Genomic DNA, 16,927 nt, shown 5'->3' on the forward strand with positions numbered 1-16,927 from the left:
CCAATATTGACTTAGATAACTATAGATCAATAGTCATAAAATTCAATAATGAGTCAATAGAAGTAACCCCTACTCTCCTTATGGATACAAGGTACTTCATCAACTAGTTTTCTCCAATCTTGAGCAAACATATGGATTTGGAAGAAAATTAGCAGTTTGTATTTTAAATTCCTTCATTTTGGGATTCAAATCCATTGAACTCATCATTAAGAGTAAGCCTCTAGAGTGGTCCTTTGATGGAGGAATTTACCTTGCTCAACATATCATCCTTCTCAAAGCTCGTTCAAGAAAACATCAATTATTTGGTATAGAGGCTTCTTAGCCCTATAACAAATTCTGCCTCAAAAAACAAATTCATCATTGGAGGTCAAGAATGATTGTAAAAGATCTAGATTCCAAGATTTATAGTTCTTCTAACTATAAACTCATTATAGAAGGCAATATTAAATAAATCATTTTTGCAAATGTCTTTCCAAAAGTCCCTCTTCTATTCCAGACTCATTTTTCTTATCCCGTGGATAAGTACAAAAAGGAATAAGTTCAAGAAAAGCAAGCTTGAAGAGAATTTGAAAAACTTATTTTGCAAGCTCTAAGCTAAAACATTTCAAGAATCTTTTTGTACAATTGTATCTTAAAGTATCTATGTACTTTTGTCTCCTTATATTTGTCTAATTAAAAAAAATGATGAAAGAAGTATAAGAATGTAAAGATGGAAAATGTATAAAAAAAAAAAAAAAATCAAATAGTGTTGAATAGTGTTTAAATAGTAATATTACTATTTAAATAGTGATGTTTGTCTTCAACATGTAATTTTCAAGAAAAAAACGTGAAGAAAAAGAGTAAAAGCATTTACTCTTTTTGAAGACCTTCAAAAAGATTTCTAACAAAGAAAAGAAATTATCTTTGTTGCTCTGCATCAAGACAACCAGTTGTAAATCAAGGTATAATTTCAATACAAAGTATTATTTTAGAATCAATTTATGTGTTCTTGTGTTCAATTTATGTGTTTACTTTTATGCTTTATTAGACAAAAATAGGAATTTTTGGAACATAATTTAATGAATCTGACAAAATTTTCAATTGATTTTCAATGTGAATCATTTCTTCATCCAATTTTAAATTATTAAACTTTATGTGATGAGATGATGACTCTAGAATTTTATATGCTGACTATATGATGCAACTAATGAATCTTTAGTACTTGTAAATCTATCTATCATGGATGAGTTATTGTTTAGTTTTGTAAATCTATTTGACCCATATGAAGAATTTGCTAAAGTGTATGCACTATCTAAATTATATCCAGAATTGTATGATACAAAACTGTCTATCCTAAGATATCTAGATGAACTAGCTCTTCTTAATCTCTTCATAATACTACTCATTATCACACAAAATAATCACAATTTTATCCTTAATCAATTCAAATAATTTTCTGAATAGGGACCATCACATGCGGATTAACACGGGACTTACACTCCTTTTGCCCTTAAACAATGTTATCTAGGCTGACCAAGCAGTTCATAGAAAATCCAATTTGAACTAACTTAGGACTAAATAGGTGATTACAAACTATTCCAAATCGTAATATCACTTACTTCATAAGCAGAATGTGGCTCTAATACCATTTTTACTTCAAAGTCTTCAACTTTTTCACTCCTTTCAACGTTTTGAATCATTTGGTTTATTGATGTTGAGTTTCTCCTACTTCTCTTATTTCTTTAAGTATGACTCCATTTACTTCACCTATCATATCTTTTTGACTTTGTCACCACTTGTTTGACCTTCAATTATTTCTTTTGATGTTTTTCTACCTTCCATATTTTTTATGTTTCCTCCACCTCTCTCGGGGTAGAAAAACAAATTTTATTAAATTTTGTTTCACTTGACTCTTCTTGATTTAAACTTTGTTGATCTGACATTTTTTTTATTATATGGAGAATTTTCTATTTCTTCTTTTGAAGTTAATGTTGCAATTATTTTAAGATGTTTCCTAAATTTTAAAAACCAGTGGAAAAAGAGATTTGTCATCCTAATTTGTTGCATATATTTTTCATATTGTTTTCATAAAGCATTTATAAATTGAAAAGGAAGTTGTCTAAAATAATTTCTTCTAGTAGTATAAGGAGAAAAATAAAAAAACGTTGACTTAGATTCAACATAAAAAATAGGGAAGGTAGAAAAAACATCAAAAGAAATAATTGAAGGTGAAACAAGTGGTGACAAAAGTAAAAAAGATATGATAGGTGAAGTAAATGGAGTAATACCTAAAGAGATAAGAGAAGTAGGAGAAATGTCAACATCAATAAACCAAATGATTCGAAATGTTGAAAAGTGTGAAAAAATTGAAGACTTTGAAGTATAAATGGTAGCACTAGTAGATTTAGGAGCTGATATGAATTATATATAAGAAAGATTAATCCTTACTCAATATTATGAAAAAATAGGACAAAAACTTTTCATTGCAAATAAAGGTAAATTAGACGTCAAAATAATTATTGTTTTAGAACTCAATTTATGCTTGTACAAAATATGACTGAAACTCTAATTTTAGGAATCCCTTTTATTACATTACTTTACCCATTTCAAGTAAGTGATGAATGTGTCAAAACTATAATATGAGGAAACACTATATTTTTCCCTTTTATATATCCATTAACTAAAAAGGAGATACGTAAAGTCCCAAGTGATTCAATAAATAAAAAGATAAATTTAATTCAAAGAAAACAAACTCACATAATTTTTTTTATCAAAAGAAGTTCAATATAACAAAAAAGAATAATAACTTTTAACAAATGAAGTTCAAAAGAGAATAAAAGAAATTCAAGATCTTTCAAAAAAAAAAAAAATTCAAGATTTTTTCCAAAAAGAAATTTGTTTTGATTTTTCAAATGTTTCTTGGTCAAGAAAGAAACATGAGGTAAGTCTGCCATATATTCAAAATTTTGATAAGTCCAAAATACCCACTAAAGCTAGACCTATACAAATGAATGAAAAACTTTTAGAATCCTGTAAACAAGAAATTGATTCATTATTAAAGAAAAAATTAATTAGACCCTCAAAATCTCCTTAGAGTTATGCCACTTTTTATGTTCAAAATGTTGTTGAGCTAGAAAGAGGTACACTTAGATTAGTCATTAATTATAAGCCTATAAAAAAAGTATTACTTACAATGGATAAGATATCCTATACCTAATAAACAAGATTTACTCAAAAGAATCCATAATGTAGTCATTTATTCAAAATTTGATATGAAATAAAGATTTTGACAAGTACAAATTAAGGAACAAGATGGATACAAAATTGCTTTTATAGTCACTTTTGGTATAAAAAATGCCACTTCCAAATTTCAAAACATTATGAATGATATTTTCAATCCCCATTTTCAATTTATTATTGTATACATTGATGATGTTTTAGTATTTTCGGATTTATTAGTAATACATTTTGTGCATTTTAAAAAGTTTTTCAAAGTAATCAAAGCAAATGGAATGACATGTTTTGCACCAAAAATGAAAAATTTTCAAACAAAAATAAGATTTTTAGGACATGAGATTTATCAAGGAAAGACAAAACCTATTCAAAGATCAATAGAATTTGTTGACAAATTTCCTGATGAAATAAATGACAAAAAACAATTGCAAATATTTTTAGGTTTTTTAAATTTTGTTTATGATTATTTCAAAGATTTGAGAATCATTTGTGAACTTTTATATAGAAGACTTGGGAAAAATGCACATGCATGGACCGAGTCTCATACTAAGTTAGTCATAGAAATTAAACTAAGAGTCAAACATTTACCATGCATTAACATCCCTCATCCCAATGCTTTACTCATTGTAGAATCAAAACCATATAATATAAGTTATGGAGGCATATTAAAGCAAGAATACAATAATCAAGTACATATAGTTAGATATCATTGAGGGATCTGGTTGAGCACTCAGATAAACTATTCAATTATCAAAAAAGAAGTTTTATCAATATTTTATGTATTTCAAAATTTCAAAGTGATTTGATAAATAAAAAATTTCTTTTAAAAATAGATTGCAAAGTTGCAAAAGATATTTTACAAAAGGATGTTAAAATCTGGTTTCAAAACAAATTTTTGCAAAATGGCAAGCTTTACTTTCAAACTTTGATTTTCAAATTGAATTTATCAAAGGAGAGTTGAATTCCCTTCCTAACTTCCTTACCCAAGAGTTTTTGCAGGGTAAAGATTCTCCACCTAATAGGTATTCCCATTAGGCCCCAACTTTGTTCTTCATCCAAGAAAACAAAAGCTTCATATGCTATGACCTCAAATATCCAAAATATCAATCCGTCATTTCCATTACAAACATCAAATTCCTTTCAAGTCCTAAGTCCAAACTTTCCTCCTCTTCAACCTTCAAAAAGTTTTATCCAAGCTTCAAAATCAACTTCTAAAAGTCTTCTTATTCAGAGTCAATCTAGTCCAAGTACTATTTCAACACTTCTTTTCTCATTTTCTTTTCAAAACAGTCAATATGTCAGAAAACCCAAAACATTAAAAATTGCTTTCATTGATCCTAAGTTTAATTTTGAAGAAATTCTTAGAATTCTTCCTTATATATTTCCTCAAGGAGTCAACTTCAATTCAAATGACTATTTGAAAACTCGTCAATTCTATGAGTTTATCTTGGTTGATACTGATTCAGTCGAGATTAATCATAACATTGATAAAAACAATCCTTAGAGAATTGCATTCTCCAAATGTCAAATTCTAAGAGTCATGACTATTTTCGATTGGAATAAAAAACCCTTCACTTATAAAGCATTTAGTCAATCTTTCCATCCCATGAGCTATAACTACATAGACTATATGGATGCTTGGTACAATATGTTTTATTTGCACAACTATCAACACTTATGGTTTATTCAGTTTTTTAGAGGTTGCAATGTCAAATTTCCTACTTGGTTTAAAAAATGGTGGACTTTATTCGTTCTACTAGAATCAATATTTCCTCTTGAGATTCAAGAAAAAATCAACTTCTACAAGAGTAAGACTTCAACTCAGCCTATTGCTCAACTAAGACTCATGACATTTTATTCCAAATTAAGAATTTCATGGATTCTTACCTAGAATATTATCAAGAAACAAGAACAATCTTTTCCTTTTCCACTTTCTCTCTCCAAAGAATTCAACATGGTGGGATAAATTCAATCAAGAGTTCGTGTGCCAAAAAAAGACATTGCAAATAATTTCAAGGCTAGGATCACCGAATTCAGAATATTCAACAAACTCTTTTTAAGGGCCAACTCAAGCATTATTCCTAACTCTGAAAAGCAAATGCCAAGCTTCATTAGTAGCTGCTATAGATTTAGAATAATATCCTCAAGGTTTTATTCAAACTCTCTAGGAGTTTGGTGACAATCAAGACAATGAATAAACTGAAGACATAGCCTTATCAGATGATTCATATGTAGACCCAGAACTCATCCTATATGGTGGACTTATGGATCAATCTAGATAAATATTTTTGTAAACTTTTGTATATATCCAAAGGATAAAAAAAAAAAAAAAAAACGTGTCATGTTGTAAGATATGATGTGAATGATAGAAATGACGTGAATAATAGGAAGGTGATAAGATTGGTAGAAGAAGACAAAAGATCAAGTCTTTTCAAAACTTTTCAAAATAAACTTCAAGATGAAGATTTCAACAAGTTTCAATCTCGTGGATTTCAACAAGCTTCAAGTCCATCAAGTTAGTCTATAAATAGAGACATCAAGTTCATCACAAGGTAGATAGGTGAGCAAGCGAGAATTAAAGCTATCAAGAGTATTCTCCAAAAATTTTCTCTTAGCATTTGTAATCCATTTCCTTTCAAAAACCTTTCCTTTGTACTCAAATCCTTCTATTGTCAACAAGCCTATTTGTAATCAAGTTTCAACTTTATAATCAAGGTATAGTTTTTAATACAAAGTCTATTTCAAATTTAATTTTTGTGTTATTGTGTTCAATTTCTGTGTTTAATTTTATTATTTTTATTCTATATTAGATAGAAATTATCCTTTGATTCAGAGACAAAATTTATCTTTTGAGTTATGAGTTGTTTTTATGTCCTGGGTGTGAATAGTATCAGAACTAATGGTATTATAAGTCTTTACCCTATTTAAGAGGAATGTTGAGCCTATGGGGAGTTCTCACTGCATGACAGTGTGATGAAGTGTTGGCTCTTTTCCCCAAGGTTTACCTTATCGGGTAGGGTCCGACAAAAGGTTACATATTTGTCGAGAGGCAACTTGATTTAATCATTATTTTTTGAAATATGTTTTAGAATATTCAGTTTAGGTTATTACCATGTTGTTAACGTTGGCTATACAAATGGAGAGAGATTTCTTACCCCACATAGAGGGCAAAGATATCATCTCAATGATTGGAGAGAAGGACACATGCCAACAACCTATGAAGAGTTTTTCAACATGAAGCATTCTACAACAAGGAATGTTATTAAGAGATGTTCTGGTTTGCTCAAACTACGTTGGGTTATACTTAGGAGCCCTTTTTTCTTTCTAGTAAAGACACTATGTAAAATCATTCTTACTTGTTTTCTTCTTCATAATCTTATAAAAAGAGAGATGCCTATGGACCCATTGGAACAAGAACTAGATATGCAAGACCACCAAGTTGTAGGGGAACCAATAGCTATAATTGAACCATTGGATCAATGGAGTGCTTGGAGAAGAAATTTAACAATTCAGATGTTTAATGAATGGAGGATATTGTATTATGTTGTTTATTTTACAACAAAACAAAAAAAATAAAATTCTTTTAGAAGTTTTAGACTTATCATTTATAAATTGTGAATGGTTTGTATGGATTATTATATGATGAACTAGTTTGAATTGTATTTGATAATGTCTTTTTATTGTTAAATTTGAGATATAGTTAGATTGCATTTATTATAATTGCCTTTATATTATATTTGTTCTTAAAATTTAGTTTTATAATTTGATATTTTTGAATTACATAGTATGGATTCTACATTAAGTAGTCCAATAAAGGGCATGGAAGAAACAAATGAGTGTGGACTCCTAGTGAAGATGAGAGATTAGTTGAGTCCCTTGTTGAAATATGGGTTTTAAGGAAGATAAAGTGTGATAATGGGTTTAAACCAAGAACATCTTTACAAATGGGGAAGTTGCTAGAGGAAAGGCTTCCAAATAGTGGACTCAAAGCAAGTCCATATATTGAATTGTGTGTGAAGACTTTAAAAAGACAATTCAATGTCATAATGGATATGCAAACCCATGGTAGCGGGTTTTCATTGGACAATGAAAAAAAATGATTTTATGTGATCAAGATATATTCAAAGGTTGGGTCAAGGTAAATATATTTATAATTCTTCCTATCTTGTATTTTTCTTATTCTTTTTTTGTGATTTTTTATTCCACAACATGATGCATTGGTATATTCTTTTGCTTTCAATATATCATGTATTTTCTATGCTTTAATATCACTTATATTTATACCAGTTCTATGAATGGTGCTTGTTACTATTGTTCACTAATTTTTCTTAAGAGAAATATTAATTGCAACTACTTTTAACGGATTATAAGGTAATAGTTTCATTAGTTGTTTTTTTTTTTTTTTTTTTTGTTTCAAAGTTCCATTCAATTGTTGATGTTGCTAAGTTTCTCCCTTGCTTGGATTGTTCTATTGTATTAGATTGCTAAAAGGGAACCTAAAATAGGTCGGTTATGCTTTTTCATATCCATTAAGCAAATTTTCAATAATAAGGCATGTTGTAATTTTTATTTATTTATTTATTTATTTTGCAGTTTTTAGATTAAGGAAGAACAAATTTTTTTGGATTTTCAATTGTTGATGGTTGTTTTATGCTAATAAAAATTTAAATATCGTTATTGTTATTTCTTTCAGTCTTTTAATTATCTTTTGTAAATTTTATAAGGGCATAAAGTTGCTAATGGTTTGAGAGGCTACAACCATTTCCACACTTTGATGATCCAAGTCTTGTTTTTGGTAAAGATCATGCTAATGGAAAAGGAATCATGTTAGTTGTTGATATTTTGGATGAGTTAGATAAAAATGAAGGAAACAATGACATTGGAGTTGATGACTTAGAAGTCGATGCCTCTTGTACTTATACAATTGCATCTACTCCAAATAGAATGGAATGTTCATCACAATTTCATATGAAAAGAGCAAAGAATGATGATACGACTTTAATTGATGTAATGACAAGGATATGGAATGCACTAGAGAGTCTTGTTGCTAACTTCAACCAACAAATGGAAAATAAAGATAGAGTGGATGGTTCCCAATCTTAGTAGGTTGGACTTATTGAGATTAAGTCAAATCATCATGAATGACTTGATGAAAGTCAAACTTTTGTTCAATTTGGATGAAGATCTCAAGGTTGAATTGGTGAAACAACTTCTTCAAACTCACTAAATCTCCATGTTGCATCCTTGTTAGTTTACTGCCTTTAGGTTGGATTGATAGAAATTTTAGGTTAGATATTTTGTCTCATCAATCCTATGAACTTTTTATTGTTTTGTTGGATTAATTTGAATGGATATACTAGTTGTGAATTTTATTAGATAGGGTACTTCAATTAAGAACTAGAATGATAGAATGAAGTTTGTGTTATTTTATTTCCTCTTTTGCAAATAGGAAACAAGTATTTGCTAGCTTTGAGAATTTAAATATCCTTATCTTTTTTTTTTCTTTTGGGAAAATATAATTTTATAGCTTTTTTTTGCAGGATAAATTATTCAAAATGTTGATAAAAGGATAAATGAATATTTGCATATTTTAGGGTTGTGGATTTTATTGGATATGATACTTATTGAAAATTAGAATGAAGTTTGAGTTTTTTATTTCCTCTTTTGGAAATAGGAAAAGTATTTGCTAACTTGGAGAGTTTAAATATTACAATAAATACATATTTTCTCTTTTTTTTTGGTAAAATATAATTTTATTGCTTCTTTGGCATACAAATTATTCAATTTTTTTAATAAAAGAATAATTGAATATTTTTAAATTAGGGTTGTATGATTTTTTATGTTTAATTTTTTTTTTTTAATTCAGTATGTATTATTTTTTTTAGTCTCATTATTTAGTAAAAAAAAAAAAAAAGCCCTCAAAATTTATTATTTTAAAATGAAAATAAAAAAATTATTTTAAACTATGTGTAAGGGTATTATTATTAATTTATTTCTTTTCATTCCCATTCCTATTGTTACCAAACATTGGAATATAAACATAATCATTCTAACATTGGATTCCTAAGTTCATCAAAACACTAGAAATGGAATCATCAAATTCATTCCCATTGAACAAGAAATAGGAATGGAAACAAAATATTCATTCCCATTCCCTATTCCCACATACCAAACACCTGGAAGTGGAAAAAGAGATATGATCCTATGCCCTTAGCTTCACTTTAGACAACTTGACTTCAATCTTGAGAAGTTGCAAGCTACATGTGATCAGTAAAAGAATGTAGTGAGCTTCCCTCATGTTTACTATATAGGGACAAGGTTTCCTTATGACTCCAATGTACTTAGTTGTGGTGGTTATATGCTGATGATGACCCTATCTTGAGAAGCAGTAAACTACATGCGATTAGTAAAAAATTCCACTCATCCTTCAATCCTTTTATTTGAAGAGTAGTGCACATAAATATTCAAGGGATTAGAGCAATTTCGAAAATTAGAATATTAAATTTTATCTTATTAACATTTTTCTTAAAAAAATAAAGCTTTGAATTGGAAATGGATCCATATTGAAATTAATTTGGCATTTTTGAACAAGTCATATAAATAAAATCATCTAATGATCATGTGAAGGATTCTCAGTAAGTTCATGCATTTGTAGGGGAAAAAGGCAAAAACTTCTCACTAGCTTTACATAACAATATTAATCAATACTATTAAGAAGAAGAAAAATGATATTGTGGTCTTGCATTTTGAGAAAACAAACCATAATTGAACTCTGAACCAGCAGAGATGGACAACATCTATCCATCAAATGTATAGTTTTTTTTATTGTAAGAGGTCGCTTCTACCAATATCCAAGAATTTCTGACTTTTCCATGAGAAGTACAACAATAAGTCTCTCATCTAGACACATCAATTGCCTTGGATTAACCATCCAAGTTTTCTACCCAAGAATTGCTCATTCAATGTGATAAGACAAACCCATGAATGTCACTCTTATCAATCTCAACTATGTAGACTAAACATAGGATAGGGTCCTTGTGGCCATCAAATGAGTGGCAGATTCAGCAAGAGCCACTATTAAGTTCTGATCCAATTGGACTACAAGTGGACGATCTTCAAATAAAAGCTTACTACCCTGGTTTTTCATTAAGAAAATTTATATTGATTTAAACAGATAAGGATGCCATGTGAGCAAAATCTGCAATTGGAAGGGTATTCTACAGAGAAATTAACAATAAGTTTGAGTTGGGAGTGAACTTCCATGGTTCCACGCATGTGATTAGAGAAGAAGAATTATTGATAAGGTCCTAGTTCAAGGGAACATCATTATTTACTACCATCAGCGCCTATTTCTTATGGGCTTATGACTCCCATGCCTTCATAGTCAAGCAACCCAATGATGGATTATGTGCAAAGCTTTGCCGAATGTCATAAAAAGCAATACTTGAGCAGGAACTAAGTTGGCGAAACTTCGTACCAACAAGTCAGCATCCAATCTCCCCAACTCAGTAATAACCATAGCCTGAATGGTCATAGGGGGTTTGAAAACGGAGCATGAAGCCAAGAAAAGGCTACGCCAAAAGGGAAGAAGATACATGAAGGAACACTAAATTCATTTCCCACATCAATCGCGGACCAGCAAAGTGTATCAACTACAAACACCGTAAGTTGAATGAACTAGGTCTGAGGGAATTTGCTTCAATACATCTCCCACAAGTGGTTTCTAGTTTTTCATATAGGTACAAAACAAGTGGGCAAGTGATGATGATGATGATGAAGGGTTAGAATAGGATACTAATTTTTCTTTTTAAAAAAAAAACGATTAGAGTGAAGTGGACTATACAAATGCGTCCAGACATGGAAGCAGAAAGAGATTACACACAGTCTACAAGTGAGAAGAAGTCTCAAGCAAATGGCTGCATGATGAGCAAAGTGACTGAAAAACAGTCAACTCGATCAACTAGGAGCTTAGTAATTTCCACAATTGTCACAAAGTGGTCTAGGATTGGGGCAAGGATGAAGACCAACTCTATTTTCTTCATTCTACAAGAATCATTTTGCTTCTCATTATCCCTAAAATGATTCGTAACAGCCAAATCAAAGCTACAAGTCTCCTAAATACTAGAATTAGAACGTCCTTCTAAAGGACAAAGCCAATCTTATGCAAAAATGTATACTTGCGAACTATCACTGTCAACACTAGGCAAGTCTAGATCATGTCAAGCCCTACAGAGGTGATTTGGTAAAGGTTTGAGTGTGTGTAGATAGCTGCATAGGATTCATCGAAGATAACCATGCAATGCAAAGACTGCATACACTTAGGGGGCAGGTAGAAAGAAACTTGAGGTGTAGCTTTTTGGAATTATTCACATCTCCCTGTGTCAAGGCACTCAAAAACACATTCTAAGATGCTTCTGGACTGAACAATTGCATAATTGTACTCACATGTGGCCTCAACATTTAGTAACCTACAAACATATACAGTATCTAATGTTCACAATCAAACATCAAAATGAACCCAAACTGGGCAAGGACGGGGTAGAATAGTGTAAAATGGGAAAATATGAAACATGTTATAATCGTACTTGGACAAAGATGGCCATCTCCTACCCTGCTTCCCTTATCTTGTTACTCTCTTTTTCTTTCGTTCTTTCATTTTTTTCTCACTATCAAAACCTCTCAACCTTTCTCCAAAATTCCCCAAGATCGCCTCCACTCTTTTTTACTTTTCCCATGCCCTTTATATCATAAACTTTTCTCCTAAAAATAGCCCCTCCTATGGTTTTTTCAAACTCCCCCTCTTTTCCCATGCAAAAACTCTTTGAAACTCCTAACTCAACTCTTTCAAATTATGACATATCACACCTCCTGATGCCCATGTGCCCTAGCCCATTCCTTTTACTTGTTGCATGGGTGTCCATAACACGGTATTCACTTGTATCCTAATTTCCAATAAAACATCAATTATGGTGTTGATTGCATGCACATAGAGAGGATTACACGCACCCAAATGGCCATGCATGGCCATTCAAAGGTGGGACCTTGAGAAACTTAGACTATTGGTAAGGCCTAATTGAGGTTTTGCTCAAACAGTGAATCCAAGTCTCACTTTGACCCACTTAAATTCGTTAGGCAATATCCCAACACTAATGGGAGTTGCATGGATGTCACGTGATTAAACACTTAAACCTTTATTGCACTTAGTGTGACTAGATACTAATGCATGGGCAGTTGAGGCTCGAATTATAGCAACATCTTCACTTGTTAAAGCTGTCGCTTCTTCTAAACTTTTATTTGCACTATACTTCTTGCATGTTTTGACAAAAACTTCTGAGAATGACCACGTGCTTGCCAAGGACCTTTTTTGGAAAAGCAACATATTCACTTGTTAAAACTGTGCTTCTTCTAAACTTTTATTTGCATTGTACTTCTTGCATGTTTTAACAAAATCTTCTGAGAATGACCACGTGCTTGCCAAGGACCTTTTTTTGGAAAGTGCATGCCAGTACTCAATCTCTAATATATTTTAGTCAAATCCCATGCAAAATAAAATAAGGATGAAAGTAAGAATAAGGCAAACTAAAAAACACTAAACATCAAAATTATGCGATAAAAAAAAAAATTAGTATATCAATCACACATATATTTAAAATCGATCATTAATCAAGCACATGCAAAATAAATCAAAGTGCAAATCAATCACACATATATTTAAAATCGATCATTAATCATGCACATGCAAAATAAATCAAAGTGCAAATCTCATGCGAAAATAATAATAATGAAATAAAAAGAAAGTAAATGAAAGAAGCACAAATATTTACAACCAAATGGGATAGAACTAGAAGATTAATAATAATAATGAAATAAAAAGAAAGTAAATGAAACAAACACAAATATTTACGACCAAATGGGATAGAACTAGAAGATTGAAAATTTATCTTGTACATCCAAATAGTGAAAACTCATTTCCTACAATCGAAGATCCAAAATAAAGCCAAAGCTCACTTATACTCAAAACCTAGAAATCAAACTCAAAAACTAACTTAAGTGAATTAGACCTATAGAAGCATTCAAGTGGGACCTATCCTAAAAAAGATCCGAATGAGACCTAATCTTAGCTCGAAAGCCCAAGGGATGACCATGAATTAAGAAGTATAGGAAGACACCTAGTGTCACATGTGGTAAGAGGACAAAATGGAGGGTTTACATTTCTGGACATCAAAAACTTTTTCCCTTTTTCTAGTTTTTTCTCAATTTCTGGTACTTTGTTTTTAGACCCAGAACTACCAAGAACTTGCGAATCACTGCCCTTACAGAGAAAAAAAAAATCCCTAAATCTTATAAACCCCAAGAAAAAAATCTAGATTTTCTCAACAACCAAACAGAGTAACCAAGAAGAAGCATGCTTGAAAACTAAAAGCCCTACAAAAGTTTCTTGATAAATTAGACAAGAGCGAAGAGAGGGTGGCTAATTGCACCTGGGATTTGCGTTGATAAGAGGGATTTGATAGAAAAAATGAGCGAATCGCACCTTGGTATCGTGTTGGTAGAGAGACTCGTTGTAGACGTGTTGGAGGTTGTAGACAAGTTAGAAGAAATATCATAGGAAAAACATGGAGAGATGTCGTTTTTTCTTTGTTCTCTAAATAGTAGGAAAAACAAGGGAAACAACTTTTTGTTGTTATTTGAAAAGGGAGATTTGAAAACAGGGAGAACGGGAATTAAGAAAACAAATAGTTCCCAAACGTGCTTTTTATGTTTTTGTTTTTAAATAGAAAATAGTTCTCAGAAACACCAACCAAACAGGTCCCTTATTTTTATAAAATATTAAAAAACTGTTTTTTATTTTTTAACTTAAAAGTAGTTTTTGAAAACAAGTTTTAGAAAATATTATCAAACTAGTTGTTAGTCATGGACATTTCAACAATAGTCTGGTCATTGTGAGGTTGTTTTTTTCATCAACAATACTGCACTTATTATTGCCAAAACAAACTGATGAAGAAACCTTTTTGTATAAGCTTCCTCACAATCAAAAGGTTTTGATTTAAATTAGGTACACATTCTTTACAACCCATATTCATATTTAGCCCAGCCTGAAAAGCAAAGTCTCTAAAGCAAGGATTTTCTTACAACCATCCCAAGCCTAGCCCAATAAATTCATTGGGTTGTAAGTTGTAACCCATAATAAATTTTCTCAGAGACAAAAAAACTAATAAAATAGATAAGTTTATTAAAATAATGGCTGCCCTTGATTATTTATTTATTTATTTATCTATTTTTATTTTTATTTTTTTTAAGAGCTAATTCATGAAGTTGGGTAGTTAAACAAAAAAATTTAAATGAGGGGATAATAATTGATAATTGGATAGATAACAACGATAGTTAATGACGTGTTTACTCCATTTCTCGTAATGAAATCAATAAGTTTGATTCCTACTTCAACCATTACACTTACTTGGTAGATGGCGAAATGGGGTGCATATTTATTATAGATTTAAATATTTAGAAATAAATACCTATAATGATTTCAATATAATTATTTGATCTTTTAAATATTTAAATATTTTTTAAGTCATTCAAATTATCTAAGAATTTGATATATTTAAGTGTTTTTAAACCCATTAAAATTATAAACATAAAGATAAATGAGTTATTAAAAAAATAATCTTCAAGTATTATTTTAAAAAATAAAAACATAGTCATCTTAATATAATCATTAAATTAAGTTATATAAAAAACAATAAAAATATAATTTTTATAATGCTATCACCATAAATGCATACATTTATTTCTTATTTCTTAGTATGAAGAAATAGTTAAAATCAATCATTTTTATTGTTATTCAATTTCTAGACAATTATTTAAATACTTCAATCACTTTTGAATACTTCAATCACATTGTTGATTTTGATTCTATTTCCTTTCATTTTGTGATTTTTCCTTTTTCTTGCAAGATATCTCAAACCGGGAATAGCCACAATTAAGAAGAATAAAGGCAGAGGGTTGCAGAGATAAATGAGAAAGCACACATTGAAAATTCTTATTGATACTATGTTTAAATATACATGAGTGTTGACTTGATGTACATGGCAATAACAAAAATGTTGCTATAGAAAATTCTAGTCTATCGTAATTACCAATGTTTTCAGAATCGGACTGGTCATCGAACAAGAAAAATTACCGGTTCATGGTTCACTGGTAAGACTGGCGGTCGAATTGCGATTGATCTGGTGATGTAATAAATATATAATTTATATATTATATAAAATTAAAAATAATTATAAAAATTAAAATATATAAAATTATAAATTTTAATCATGTTTGATTTTTATATTTGGTATATTAAATTAAATGATAAAGTTTAATATTTTAAATTTTATTAAATAGAAATATGTAATATTTAAGAATGAAGATATATTTAAGTTGAAAATTTTTATAATATTTAATTTTATCTTTTTGTCTTTGTATTTTATTGTTTTAAAATTATTCTATTAATTAATTTATATTATTTTTTATAATTATTATTATATTATTATTATTATAAAAATAAACAGGAATTTAAATATTTACATTTCTTTAAAGCTTTTATATGATAAAAATTTGAAATAAAAACATTAATCTTAAGTCTTATGATATATATATATATATATATATATATTAACAAAATTGCAATGCTCAATGGTTCAAAAGTCCAGCCCTCATGCGTCCAACCCTCAAAGAGGCAATGTTAGTCCTATTCCCAGTCCCACATCAGAAGCACATGAATTCCATGTGCTTCAAGTGCTCTATAAATACCTTGCAACATGCTTGGCAAGCTAAACAAGCCAGCAAATTGGGCTTGGAGACATGGCCCAAGGGAAAGATTTATAAGCTGTTTTTTTATTGGATTGGGCCTAGTGGCTTGAACCAAACATGGGCTTATAATTAGTTAAGTTTTAAAAGTATTGGGGGTGGAATGGGCTCAATGGATAATGGGCCTCTTAATAGTAAACAATTATTTGTAGAATAGAAAAAAAAATAAAGCTTGGCCGGTTTGTAAAGAACCAGACGGTTTGTCCAGTTTGACGGTTTGTTCGGTTTGGTAGTTCAACCGGTGGTTTGAACGGTTCAACATCGGTTTGACCATAAAATGGTTCATTGAGCTGGACCGAACTAGAAAGTTCACCGATCGACGATTCAACCGGTTGGTCCAGTCCGGTTTTTAAAACATTGGCAATTACATAGAATATATACAATGATCAAGCCTTGATTTAAGGAATTCTTATTGCACTAGAATTTTCTTTGGAATCTCCCTTATTCGGTGCATTGGAATAATATCTTCTAGAAATATTGTTGTTGTTGTTACTAGAATTATCTCTATCATGCCTTCGTAAGAGTGAGCGTCCTAGGAGGACACCAATCTTGGACCGTAATAAGAGTAACCTTTGGTGTGATAAGGGCTTGGTTAGGGCATCGACAAGCTGATCTTGGACGGACACATGAGATACACTAAGATTACCATTACTGACTTGGTCACAGACAATGAATATCAATCTCAACATGTTTCATAAGAGAATGGAAAACAAGATTGACACATAAGTAGGTGATCCCCACATTATCACAGTATATAGTGGGTTGTTGTGGAAGAGAGACAATGAGTTTCATGAGTAAAGAGCGAATCCATGAAAGTTTAGTAGTAGTAGAAGCAACAGCTCGGTACTCTACTTCAGTG

This window comes from Vitis riparia, chromosome 16, assembly GCF_004353265.1.
Source record: "Vitis riparia cultivar Riparia Gloire de Montpellier isolate 1030 chromosome 16, EGFV_Vit.rip_1.0, whole genome shotgun sequence".
Taxonomy (NCBI): domain Eukaryota; kingdom Viridiplantae; phylum Streptophyta; class Magnoliopsida; order Vitales; family Vitaceae; genus Vitis; species Vitis riparia.